The 14,303-nt window shown below is 41.7% G+C and overlaps 1 long non-coding RNA gene across 3 annotated transcripts in view; it reads right to left on the bottom strand.

Annotated features, from left to right (window-relative positions):
- The window catches only part of LOC139016789 (uncharacterized), a 72,263-nt gene that overhangs the window by 27,448 nt on the left and 30,512 nt on the right, over positions 1-14,303 (bottom strand). Inside the window, exons 5-6 of one of the 3 annotated variants that reach the window (XR_011472726.1) lie at positions 8,265-8,369; positions 5,210-5,435 (exon numbers count right to left, since the gene is read on the bottom strand). This is a non-coding gene — a long non-coding RNA (uncharacterized lncRNA). Of the gene's footprint in view, positions 1-5,209; positions 5,436-7,319; positions 8,370-14,303 lie in introns of those variants that run through there. The other 2 variants (XR_011472727.1, XR_011472725.1) reach the window with 2 other exon arrangements.

Below are 14,303 nucleotides of genomic sequence, written 5' to 3'. Positions count from 1 at the left end.
TTCCCTGAACCATGAGGCACTGAAGTAGGGAGGTGGAAATTATCTACCATTGCCACTCCCATCTCCCCAGTAGATCTTGGAAACCAGGGAACTGGGCCACCACAGCCCCTCCTTTATATGGTGAGGGGATGGTCTCCTCCTCTAGGACCCAATAGGGCACCTAATTTGGATCAGGGGATCCCCAGACCGAAGCAGGACAATATCCACTGAGACGATTCCCAATTGGAGGCATTCATCAACAGGGCCAGCCTATGGGGTATTATTGGGTCCATACCCCATTTTCAACTTCAGACTTACTTAACTGGAGGAATTTTAATGCCTCTTAATGAGAGAACCCTCAGAAAATGATTGATTTAATGACATATATTTTCACTACTCAGCACCTAACTAGCCTGAGGTACCAGTGCTCTTGAACATCCTACTAACAGGAGCCGAAAGACTAGTAATAGATAAGGCCGTAGGCATAGAGGAAGCCCATCAGCTTCATTAAGAGAATCCCAAATGGACTTCAAACCCAAAGGGGGCAGTGTCTCTCTTGGAGCCTGATTGGGATGCAAACAATGGAGGCCTAGTACACCTGGATCATGACAAGAGATGCATATTAAGAGGATTAAGGAAAGCAGTGCCTGAGCAAAATAACCTCATTATGGTTCAGGCAGCACAACAAAAGTTTGATGTAGATCCCTCTGCCTTTTTAGAGAGAATTTACCTAGTCTACTAAATACACAGATATAAACTCCCAGACCACTGAAAATGTGTGAATGGTCAGTGTGATCTTCACTAGCCAGAGTGCCTCAGATACTAAGAGAAAACTTCAAAGGCTGGATGGGGCAATGGGAATGAATCTATCATAGCTGGCTGATATTGCTTACCGAAGACGCAGAGGCAGGCTATGGTCTTCCTAGAGCAGTGGTTCTCAACCTTGGCTGCACATTAGAATCACCTGGGAATCTTTTTAAAATCCTGACTTCTGGGCCTCATCCTCCGGAAATTGTTTCTTTGTTATGGGGTGGGGCCACAACATTAGTAACAAAGAAACAGAATTTCCGGAAGATGAGGCCCAGAAATCATGATTTTAAAAAGATTCCCAGGTGATTCTAATGTGCAGCCAAGGTTGAGAACCACTGTCCTAGAGACAAGATAGCACAGGACAATCAGAGTAGAAAGCAAGGACCTGGAGGGAAAAGAAGGAGATGGCAAGAAGCAAAGCAACAAAGTCTCTAGGCACAAATCAGTGTGCTTATTGTGAGGAGAAACTGCACTGGAAAGGAGGATGCCCTAGAAATGGCGACAGAAATATTCTAAAGAAACAAAAAGGAAGCTACCTTGGAATGTAACGGTTGAATGGGATGGGGATTTGGATGAAGAATGACCGGGCCATGGTCTCCCTTGACCCATTGTTATTTCCCCAGAGGGGCCCTGGTTACAACTGACAGTGGGGAATAAACCGTACACTTTCTTGTCAATAATAAAGCAAACTATTTGGTTTTGAATACCCAACTAATGCAGCAAAGCTCTGCTTCAGTTGCAGTGATTGGGGGCTCAGGAAAACCACAACAGCAAGCTTTCCTCAAGCCATTACAGTGCCAACTGGGAGGCCTTAAACTGACACAGAGCTTCCTTTATATGTCAGACTGCCCAGTTCCACTACTGGGCTGAGACTTGCTTTGCAAGGTACATGCTCAAGTGACTATTTCCCCAGGAAAGCAGCAACTCCAAGTACAAGTGCCCCTGAAACATGCACTGAAGTCCCAGATGTTCCTTGTTGAAACCAGAGGATCTATGGAGGAAATGTTCCCACTAAAGATCTACAAGCAAATAAGTAAAGCTGCATGGGCCAATGGGACGCAGGGGTGGGCAGTCTTTTTCCAGTATCCAATCAGCTGAAGGAAAAGGCAATTGTGCTTAGGTGGAAAAAATATCTGCTAAAAAAAGAAACTTTAGAAAGGATACAACCCATCCTGCACACATTTCTAAAACCTGGACTAATTGGGCCTTGCAGATTATCACATAACACACCAAGTCTGCTCATTAGAAAACCAAATCTGGATGAATACTGTTTTGTTCACGACCTATCGCTATTAATGAGATTACTCAGGACATCCATTCAACTGTGCCTGACCCTTACACAGTGCCGACAGCCATGCAAGGGGGCAGCACCTGGTTCCCTGCTTTACATTTAAAGGATACTTATTTTGTATTCCAAATGACGAGCAGGTTCAATTGTTATTTGCTTTTGAATGACAGGATCCAACAAATAAGACTACTACCCAATATTGTTGGGTTGTATTGCCACAAAGATTTAAGAATTTCCTCATGGTTTTCGGAGAACTGCTTGCCAAGGACTTGAGAGATCTACAGTTGGATTCTGGAAACATTTACAGTATGCTGATGACCTATTCATAACTGGTAGTTCTTATAAGACCTGTTTGGAAAATACCATCAAAGTTCTTAAGCATCTTGCATCCTGTGGATATAATATGTCTCATCACCGGGCTCAAAATTGCAAACAGGAGCTATCTTATTTGAAAACTTGAAACCAGGGGAGGGAAGTCTATGGCAGACCAAAAGCAAGCCATGGCTGCTGTTAACACCCATAAGCACCAGAGACAAGTCTGGCGGTTTCTCAGAATGGCAGGATTCTTCCACATTGGGATCCCTGACTTTGGGCTAATAGTTAAGCCACTCTATGATTCTTTGAAAGAACTCGACACAGAGCCCTTGAAATGGGATGCAGGATGCCTGAGGGCTTCTGAAACTCTAAAGGAAACACGAACCTCAGCCCCTGCGTTATGATTGCCCAATCCTTAGAAGCCTTTCAAGTTGTATGTACATGAGAGGCAGGGAATTGGGCTTGGAATGCTTATCCAGATATTGAGAGATTCCCCATAGCTCATAGCGTATTTCCCTAAGATCCTACTACCAAAGGATGGCTTCCCTGCCTTAGAGCAGTGGTAGCAACCTGAATTGTCCTCCAGGGAGCAGAACAGTTTACCCTGGGATGGTCCATCACAGTGTTTGTGCCCTACCAGGTGCTCACCCTGCTAGAGCAGAAAGGGCGTTACTGGTTAACAGTTGGACAAATGGGCAAACATCAGGCCATCCTGTTATACAACCTAAATTTTATTTTGCAGACAAGTGCTATGTTAAACCCAGCCACTGTTCTTCCAATCACAGAGGCAGGCTCAGACCCCCAACATAATTGTTTAGAAATTATTGACCAGGTTAACTCCAAATGACAAACCTGTCAGATCAGCCACCGATAGTTATCGACTGGCAGTTATACACTGATGGAAGCAGCTTTATGGAAACTGGACAAAGAAAAGCCGGGTATTCAGTGGTGACCACTGACAAGGTAATAGAGGCATCTGCCCTACTCACAGGCACCTCAGTGCTAAAAGCTGAGCTGATTGCCCTCACCCGGGCATCAGAAGGACAATTCCCAAATAACCAGAGGGAAACAAGAAGCCAATAAGACAGCAAATCAAGCAGCCTGGGAAACTTTATTGATAGGGGTTCTAATAGCCCTCTTAGACTTGTCAGAATTCAAACCTCACTACACAGAGCGGGGCAAAGAGTGAGCCCATGAATGAGGGTTTTCTAATACTGGCTCTAGCTCCTTGTGGAAAATCAATGGCCATGGAATGCATGATTCTCCTCCCCAAGGTTCTGGTATACCCAGTCCTGACACATCTGCATGAAGGAACACACTATGGGCAGGATATACTAGCTAACTTAATTTGGCCTTACTTAAAGGGACCACTGTGGGGCGCGGGTACAGTGTTTTGGCCAGGTTCAAGCCTCGGACTAATGAAAGGACAGGGTCCTCTCATTGCCACGTGCAAGTCCCAGCTGGAAGGCAGGGCCCTCCCAGCACAATAGCCAACGGCTGTGGCTGTAAGCTTGAACCTATGGTCCATGCCTCATGGCATCTGCTATAAAATAAAGACACGGCTTGTGGGCGCTGTTGTTGTCTCCTCATCAGGGAGGCAGCGTCCCACCGAGACCCAGCTATTATCTCTTGTCTGTCTTTCCTTAATCCTTTCACCTCCCCCACTCGGGATCATCCTTGGTCGTGCCGGTGTGGCACAGACCACATTTGCAGAAGACTACTCAAAAAATAACACAGGGCTGCCAATTATGTGATATAAATAATATCAAGATGGAATGAAAGCCAGCCAAAAAGGGGGCACAGCACAAAGGAATATTTCTCTTCGAAGACTGGCAAATTGACTTCACCCCAATGCCTAAAACCACTGGGAGTTTCAAGTACCTGTTGGTTTTTGTAGATACCTTTTCAGAATGGGTTGAGGCATACCCAACTAGAACTGAACAGGAAACGGAGGTGGTAAAAATTCTACTTAAAGAAATAATTCCTAGATTTGGATTCCCCAACATTATTCAGAGTAACAGTGGACCATCATTTATATCTGATATTACTGAGAAAGTGAGTCAAGAGCTGTGGATCTGATGGAAAATGCAAGCATTTTGGAGACCTCAGTCTGTAGGGAGCGGCTCTCGGGTCAAGCCTCAGGCTGACCTGTGGCAGGGCCACAAACCAGTCCCTGCCTGGAGGGCAGAGCTCTCCTAGCATAATTAAGCCTGACCTTGTAGCCCTCCCTAATTCCTTCCAAAGTAGCTAATGGGCTGTGGGAGGGGCAGCAAGTGTTGCCAAAACAGGAACATTTGTATACATGTTCATCTACCCTTGTTTTGATCAGGCTATAAAACAAAGCATCGGTTTGCAGGCTGGGTATTTTGTGTCCTCATCCAGGCATGGGAGATCCACCGAGCCCCAGCTATATTCTCTTGTCTGTCTTTTCTTCAATCATTTACCACCCCTCCTCGTGTTCATCCTTGGCCGTGCTGATGAGGCACATCAGTCTACTAGAAAAAATGAACCATACCTTGAAGAAACTTTTCTAGAACTGTGTCAGGAGAGACATTTGAAATGGGACCAGATGATTCCTATTGCCCTACTCTGAATTAGGGTAGCTCCTAGAAGTGGGCTCAAATTGAGCCCTTTTAAAATTGTACTTGGGAGACCCTTCCAAACCTCTGTTGTAGGGACTCCACCCATTGAGTTGAAACAGGAAATAAAAAATAAACACTATGTACAATACCTAGGGCAAGTTTTGTTAACCTTACATAAGTTTGCTCTTTCCAGGTCTTCTTTCCCCACAGAGCAACCACTACACCCATTCCAGCCGGGTGACAGAGTTCCACTGAAAACTTGGATGACCTGCACTGGCTGGCGTGTCTCAGTGGTTTGAGCATCCATTGTCCCATGCACCAAGGTTGCCAGTTGGATTCCCAGTCAGGACACATGCCTGGGTTGTGGGCTTGATTCCTGGTAGGGGGCATGTAGGAAGCAGCCAATTGATGTATCACTCTCACATCAGTGTTTCTTTCTCTTCCTCTTCCTTTCCCTCTCTCTAAAATCAATAAAAACACATAAAAAATCTTGGAAGACCCAAGGTTCAGAACAACAACTAGCAGAAGAGTGGGCTGGTCCCTGGAACATACTGGACACCCCTCATATATCTCTGAAGCTGGCAGGCATGAAATCCTGGGTGCACTATACTCAGGTGAAAAAAGCCCCTCTAGAGGAGGACTCAAGTTCCAGGCTAGAGAGGTGGATTTTCACTCCTGAAGGGGAGCTAAAATCCTTTTTAAGAAACAGAGCTCAGCTAAAGCTAAGTAACAGTGCTACTCTTCCTATTCCTTGTATGCTCTCTAATTCCACAGACATCCACTTGGACAGACAATGTATTTGTACTCTTATCCCAAGTTATGGCTTCCTCAGCTAATCTATCTCTCTGTTGGATCAGTCATCCTAAACCTAGTTCTGACTTAGATCATGGTGACCCATTAGTTTTTTCTGTCTGGGATTTTCCCTCCATCCCACCTTGTACTCTTAATGCAGTGAAATCTTACCATGCCCAGCGAATTAGCTACTGGGTACAAGTAGCAAGAAGCCACTCTCTTTCACAACTCCTTTCTTGTTTTGTCACATCTTTAAACACTACAGAATAGCCTGGATATGATACCCTAATATGCAAATAGACTGAAAGGTGGAACAACCGAACAACTGATTGCTATGATGTGCACTGACCACCAGGGGGTGCACACGGAACATAGTGGGTGTTGGCAGCAGGTGGCAGAGCGCAGAATGTGGCGGGCATCAGCCACAATGGGGTGGTGGAGCATGTGAGCAGGGGTGTCAGACCAAGGCGGGGCGCCAGTCACTGTCATCTGGGTGAGCCTCTTTGGTGGTTACTGAAAATTCTTTGCTCCCATGTGCCGCAGTCCCACTGGGCGCTCACACTTGCTGCTGGTGCCAGCCCCACTTGCACCTGAAGCTGGCGCCAGAGCTGCCCTAGCTCCCACTGGCAGCTCCCAGTGCCAGTCCTGATCGCTTGGCACTGTCAGTGGGTATGAGTGGCACCTTCCAGCCCTGATAGCTCCTTAGGGCTTCTCCACCTCCCCCTGCTCCTGAGGGGTGACCAGGGCAGCAGCCTCCGCTTGCACCCACTGACAGCACGGCCCCAATTGCTCCGCACCATCAGCGGGTGAGAGTGAGGCAGGCACTGTCAATGCATGGGAGCGGTGGCAGCGGGAGCGGGGCTGCAGGCAGAGAGGGGACCAGTGGCCACTGTGGGAGGGGATGGGTGGGGGTGCAGAGGATGGGCAGAGATCAACCCCTGTGCCCATTGCAGCCTTGCGGCCCACAGTTCCTTTCAAGGTGCATGAATTCATGCACTGGGCCCCTAGTAGCTTCTATAATTCCTAATGAAGAAGGAATTCTGCCCCCATGCAATAATGCAAGTGTTTGGTTTCCCCTTCAGATAACCTCATCCACTTAAGTAGATAAGTATATCCCATCCTTAAGATTCCAGAAAGGGAAAATACACCTTTAGAAATATGGGCTTTCTTTCAAAAAACAAACACTGGATACTATTCAGATTGGCTGTCTAAGATTATACTAGTATAATACTAGTATTTTCTCTAGCAGTAGTGATGCACTACTGAGGGATATATATTTGTTTGTGGCTACAAAAAAAAACCCACCAAAAAACCCAAAAAACAACAAAAACAAACAAACAAACAAAAACAACCCTTGGGCTTAGCACTGCCTATGGAACAAAAAAGACTTTTACCAATGTTTTGCTGGAACTTTAGTTACACCTTTGACTGTTCACCCACAGAATGAAGCACAACATTGGACCAGCACTCTCAAATTATTTGAACAAATTAAGAGAGAACTCCTAGGAAACATATTGAATGGAGATTAATATTTCTTTGGATATATACTTTTATGCTGGTGGGGAATAGCAGCCCAAAACATGTTCCACAGAATCTCTCTAAAGAATGAATAATTTTAGCTAATGAAACTGCTAGTTCAACTGCCAATTTACAGAAATCTTTAGATTCCTTAGCTAAAGTAGTATTAAGTAATCATATAGAATTAGATCATATCTTAGCCAAACAGGAATGTGTTTGCATGACTATTAACTCATTTTGTTGTACCTTATGGTAATGCCTCTTCCCAGGCAGAAACCAGTGTTGCCAAGATTCGTCAACAATCTACATGGTTACAACAAACGTCAGACCACCGTACCCCTCTAGGTGAAGGGATGGGTAAAGGAATTACAAATACATTTTCTTCGTCTTTTAGGGTAGTCTAAAACTCAGATAAACTGTATTATTTATCAACCTTTTGATATATTGTGTATTCAAAGTGATGGCCTGCTGTTTTAGCAAATGTGGAAAAACATTGCCTAAGCCTCTAGAGATGCCTTTGTTTGACGCTAAAAGTTTTGCTTTTAATCATGAGTGCTTATTCCATAACAAAGTGAAACAATCTAACCCTTAAAAGGCACCATAACCCTGGATGGGTGGCTCAGTTGTTTGGAGTGTCTTCCCATCCTCCAAAACATTGTGGTTCAATTCCTGGTTAGGGCAGATTGTGGGTAAAATCCCCAATCAGGGTGAGTATCAGAGGCAACCAATCAATGTTGCTCTCTCCCTCTCTCTTCCTCTCTCTAAAATCAATAAAAAGATATCCTTGGGTGAGCATTTAAAAAAAAAAAAAAAGGCACCATAGGAATGGAGCTAGAATTGACAGTCAGGAGTAATACTATGATTTAGCATTTTAACATTAACCAATTCAGTGATCAAATTTATGTATTCTGTATTTTTGCAAAGTATATTATCAACCCTATTTTTTTCTTAAAGAGTGTAAATCAATCCTTTACTTTCACCTCTGGCCAAGTTCTCGTTACAGCTGAGAGCAGCCTGTTCCAGGGAAAGGAGCATTGGTGCCAGCTATAAAACTGCAGGTGTCCACCATTAATCCACAGATGTCCCTTTGAAGAAAGATAACATCAGAATGAGGACAGTGAGCTTGAGAAGGATTTTCACAACAGCCCCTTCATTTCCCCCTGCTGTTACCTTTCTCAAGAGAAATGATATGTCCATATGTTCCCTAGGAATTCTCCCTCTCCTGAGTTTCCACTAATTCCCTATAAGAATCGCTGGCTTGACCAGAGATGTTAAGATTGGTTTTTGAGAACAGAAGTCCCCTCCCCCATCGTCTTGAGTTGCTGGCATCTTGAATATACCACCTTCCTTCATGCCAGTGCCTTTATCATGAGTTTGGCTTTCAGGGTGGTGGGCAGCCAGACCTGCAGGTCATTTCCCCAGTTTCACCACATCCAAGTCTTAGCAATTTTATTGTGAAAATTTACCACATTTGTCTTCACTACATAGTGTGTTTCTTTTTACTTCTCTCTCTCTCTCTCACTTTCCCTTCTTGTCCCCCTCCCCACCCCTCATCTCTCATTACATGGAGGCTGCTGCAGAAAAGGGAGAAAATGCTTACAAATTTTCTTATAGCCTATCCAGTGAGTCAGTGAATCAGTCTTCTTTGACATGAAAACTGAGCAACCAAATTTGTTTTGGCTGCTTGCTGATCCTTTTCTTCCAGACAAAGTATTGACCTTTCAGTTACCTACCATTTTCCACATTTATTCAAAGGGAGCAATTCTTAGGAGAGAGAAGAAAACATGGAAGAAAAGAGAAATGTGTGTATATGTGTGTATGTATATGTTGAGGGAGATGCTAATGATGTCGTTTTAAAATTCTTAACTATATAGTCCCCACAAATAAAGCATAAGAAAGGAGTAGAGGAGGAAAACAATAATAGGATATGCTTGTTTTGAAAAGCTTTCCTCATGTCAGATGTACAGATAATCAAATAGCATAGTAGGGTAGCAAAAGGATGCTGCCTCATTAGAGGAGACGTACAAGGTAAAAATTTGTGGGAAATTGTAGATTGTGCTTAGAAGTCTGAGTGATAATTGCCCTTTATATGTGATACCTAGAAAGAAAATGTATGAGTGAACAAAAAGCAAATTAAAACAACAGTGATTATTAGTAATTATATAATGTATTTATATTTATGTAAAGGTATTGTTTGTATAATCTATAAATATAAAAATATCAATTATTATATACTAGAGGCCTGGTGCACAAAATTAATCCATGGTTGGGGGGTCTCCTCAGCCCAACCTGCACCCCCTCCAATCCAGGACCCCTCAGGACTGGGCTTAACCCAGCAGTCGGACATCCCTCTCACAATCCTGGACTGCTGGCTTTTAATCGCTCACCTGCCTGCCTGCTTGGTCACCCCTAACGGCCCCCTCTGTCAGCCTGATCACCCCTCACTGCTTCTGTGTGCTGGCCTGATCACCTCTAACTGCCCCCCCTGCCAGACTGGTCGCCCCTAACTGCCCCCTGCTGCTGACCAGGTTGCCCCCAACTGCCCCCCTGCCAGCCTGGTCACTCCTAACTGTCCCCCTCTGCCAGCCTGGTCACCCCTAATTGCCCCACTTACTGGCCTGGTCGCCCCCAACTGACCCTCTGCCGGCTTGGTCGCCCCACACAGCCTGTTGTTCAGTTGTTTGGTCATCCCTCCCTAACTCCCCTGCTGGCCTGGTTGCCCCAGGCAGCCTGCTGTTTATTTGTTTGGTTGTCCCTCACTCACCCCCTGCAGGCAGCCATCTTGTGAGGGTGTGAGGGTTAATTTGCATATTACCTTTTTATTATATAGGAATGTATAATTATTATAACAGTATCAACAAAAGCTACCTCTAAAATTACCAAATATTTCTCAAATCCCAAGTACTGTTTTAAGGACTTTGTACATATATTATTTAATTCTCAAAATAACCAAGAAGCAGTTACTATTACTAACCTCATTCTATAAATCAGGAAACAGAAGTGCAGTGTTAAATTAATTCACCTGGGTCATTCAACTGGTAAACAGTACTTGAAGTGTTACCATAGTATCTAGGGTTTGCATTTGCTGCAGAGTCCTCAAACTGCAACCAATTCTGGATTATTAATGGAAGACGTGATTTTGATTTTTAAAAACCCACTGTACATAATATAAATATTTTTATTAAGAATTGTACTACAGCCAAAACCAGTTTGGCTCAGTGGATAGAGCGTCGGCCTGCGGACTGGGGGGTCCCGGGTTCGATTCCGGTCAAGGGCATGTACCTGGGTTGCGGGCACATCCCCAGTAGGAGATGTGCAGGAGGCAGCTGATTGATGTTTCTCTCTCATCTGGCTCTCTGTCTCTCTCCCTTCCTCTCTGTGAAAAATCAATAAAATATATTTAAAAAAAAAAGAATTGTACTACACAGCCATGTATTGTTTAGATATAAACTACATTCAAACCATGAATACTGCAGAACTTTGTTTTATATTCTTATTTTGGGAGAAAAGATAAGATTTTGTATCCCTTTTCTTAATATTTTATTAAAATGTTCTAAGAAATTATAAAAATCTTTATAATCCTAGGTCTCAATTTATTTCATCTTTAAATAGAAAACTGTTAATGAACCTTCTGTCCCCTGAGAGTTATCTAACCTGAAACCCAAGAATGCCATAACCTTTCTGAAAGTGTTTCTAATTGATTAGCAATTACAAGTAATTCAATTAAATGAGCTCATTTTTATTTTTAATGAAGTTGTTACTGTAATAATTATTTTCCGAGCACTGTACTTGAAGCCTCTAAGCATACTTCTACTTGCCTAAATGCTTCCTCTTGAAAATTAAAACAATGCCTCTTTTCAATGTTTAATCTTTCCTTCACCACAAAGACATCAATAAATTATTTTGGTAACACTGCAATATTCAGACACTGTCGCAGTATTTTCAGATAAAAACAGTCATTGCTAGTACATGGTTTTATTATTTTGAGTAAAAATAAGATAGTTTTTCACAGATATAGAGGATTATATGGTTGAATAGGGGAGCAAAATTTGTCACCCTAAAACCTGTCTCTTTGGCATGAGGATTAATTTAGGCTGATTTTTTTATTTTGAAACAGAAGACTCAGGAAGTTTTCCTTGTTACCTGCCTAAAAGAATTTAGATAAAGGGCTTGTTCCCAGAACAGAGCAATCACCAGAAATGTCTACAAGAATCTGGGCTAGGTGTGATGGGGGAGCCTCCACAGGGTCTAGAGTAGAGTCTACTCTGTGTCCCACTGTATATTCATGGACCAGAAAATATTTGCTTACCAAACACTTTCTTTTCCATCTCAATGTGAATTGCCTTCCTCATCTTCCAAGTCCCAAACCACAAACACCCTTTCTCCTCAGCTCACGATGGCATATAAGCCCTACCTGCCAGATGTGTCCTTGGCCCCATATTCTTATGGGACCCCCATAATACATGTACACGAAATTATATTTATTAGAGTTGGTTATTGTCTCCTCTTAATCTGTTTTATGTCAATCTAATTCTTAGGCCAGCAGAAAAACCTAGAAGGGTAAAAAAAAAATGTACTTTTCCCAGACAATTGCTATTGCCTCTTACATTGCTGTCATGCTCCGTTTCATCACAGGGATATGTTCTGACAGAAGCATTACTAGGCAATTTTGTCATTGTGTGAAGATCATAGCTTGTACTTATGCAAACCTAGATGGTATGGCTTACTGCTGCAATTGTACTATGCTTGTATGTGACTGGCAGCACACTACGTTTGTTTATAACAGCATCACCACAAACAAGTGAGGAATGCCTTCCACTATGATATTACAATGGCTCTGATATCACTAAGTAATGGGAATTTTCAGCTCCATTGTAATCTTATGAGGTTATCTGTTTGGGATGCAGTTTATCCTTAACAAAAACATTGGTATGTGGCACATGAAATATATTGAAAAATTATCTGTGTTGATAACTCTAGCCACAAAAAAAAAAAGGCTTGGAAGAAGTTGAAATGTTAATTAGCTTTCTTGTTTCCTACATAAAGTTGTGAAGAACTGAAAGAAGAAAGAAAAGCATGCCTTGAATAATTTTTTTATTAAAAATTATCAATATGAAGAGGCAAGGAAAAAGTGGAGAAGTGAACCAGGAAATTTTAAAATTCAGAATATCTCAAAGTTGAAAATGTATAGTTAATGAATGATTTTACTTACATGCTTTCTCTGAGAGGGGGTGATTTATAATTAAGGAAAAGAAATTAAGGAAATCTGAGAGTTAGAACAGAGATTAGGACTTTTAGGATATGCATAACATTTCCTATATATCTGTATCTCTCAAATATATAATCACATAGAATACTAATATACTGAGCAATGCATGCTAATTACATATAGAGATTCAATATGAAGAGAATAAAGAAGATACACATATGAACGTCCAGCTGGTGTGGCTCAGTGTTTGATCATCGACCTATGAACCAAGAGGTCACTGTTCAATTCCTGGTCAGGGCACATGCCCCATTTGTGGGCTTGACCCCCAGTAGGGGGTGTGCAGGAGGCAGCCGATCAATGATTCTCATTATTGATGTTTCTATCTCTCTCTCCCTCTCCCTTCCTCTCTGAACTCAATAAAAATATATTAAAAGAAGAAGATACCATATGAAATAAGAGAAGCAAGTTAAAGAACTGAATAACAAGCTTATCCTTGACCAAAGAAAAGTCTTAAAATAGCTTTAGATATTTTTAAGGAATTTAAGATGAATTGGTGATTTAGGTGATTGAAACAAGGTCAATTTCCTCCATTTGATACGTTGATAAGACACAGTGACTTAATGGACTGACCTTTGCAGACAAAGCAAGCTGAGGAGTCTTATTCATGATGGGACTAGGGGTAGGGAGGTGATTAAACTCTTTCCTCAACTTATGTTTTTAGGGGATGAAGACAGAGAAGTTATCTTTCAAGAAAGGACACTAAGTCTCTGAAGAATCATTTCCTGACCCTTTAACTCTTTCATAGCAAAGATCCCATATTACCTTCTCTTAATATTTTCCTAAAATACGAATGCCAAAATACTTTCTTGAAATATTCTCAATTCTTTAGCTGACTTCAAAAACAAAGACAACTTCTGTCATAAAGGAAGTATTTGTGCTTAAATATTGGGATAGAGACATATTGCATTTGAAAATAAGAATAAGCTGAAACCGGTTTGGCTTGGTGGATGGAGTGTCAGCCTGCAGACTGTAGGATCCCAGGTTCGGTTCCGGTCAAGGGCATGTGCCTGGGGATGTGCAGGAGGCAGCTGATTGATGTTTCTCTCTCATCGATGTTTCTGACTCTCTATCTCTCTCCCTTCCTCTCTGTAAAAAATAAATAAAATATATTAAAAATAAAAAAAAGAAAATAAGAATAAAAATTCTTCATGGACCAGAAAAGAAAAGATCTCCCAACAGTCTGTCATTCATTAGAAAAATAAATATATTTTGATTTATCTGAGAGTACATGGACTTTCAGAGGATGAATAGATTCCAGAAAGGAAATCAGAAAGCACCATAGAATAAAGAATTGGGCTACAAGGAGAATAGGGAAGCAAGCAAATTAGTAAAGTACATAAGTAATTCATATAACTATATTTTTAAAAGATTGTAATTAGAATAATACAATTTAGTATATTTAAAGGCAAAGCAAAATTAAAATTTTAGATATTAGTAGTATAAACTTTATCAAAGAGAAAGTTGAAAGAAAATTATAGCAAGCTTTTAATTTACTGAAAATATGCACATATATATTTTTGTTGTGAAATTTAGGGGAAAAAACTTGCTCTGTGTAGATGTATATATTATCTAAACCAATAGAGTAAGAAAAATGAAATTCAAAGAAATTCAATTAGTGTGAGAAGCCAAGGAAGGTTAATGAAGGAAGAACAAAAGAGGAATGTTATGTTTCAAGTAATTTCAAATAAATCAGCAATTATAATGAATATGAATAAATTTAACACTCTCTTAAAAAGCAGAGACTTCTTTT

This window comes from Myotis yumanensis, unplaced genomic scaffold (genome assembly GCF_028538775.1).
Source record: "Myotis yumanensis isolate MYYU_CA2020_CCGP unplaced genomic scaffold, mMyoYum1.0.hap1 SCAF_9, whole genome shotgun sequence".
Taxonomy (NCBI): domain Eukaryota; kingdom Metazoa; phylum Chordata; class Mammalia; order Chiroptera; family Vespertilionidae; genus Myotis; species Myotis yumanensis.
The sequence above is the reverse complement of the archived record's forward strand: the minus strand, read 5'-3'. Positions and strand labels throughout refer to the sequence as shown.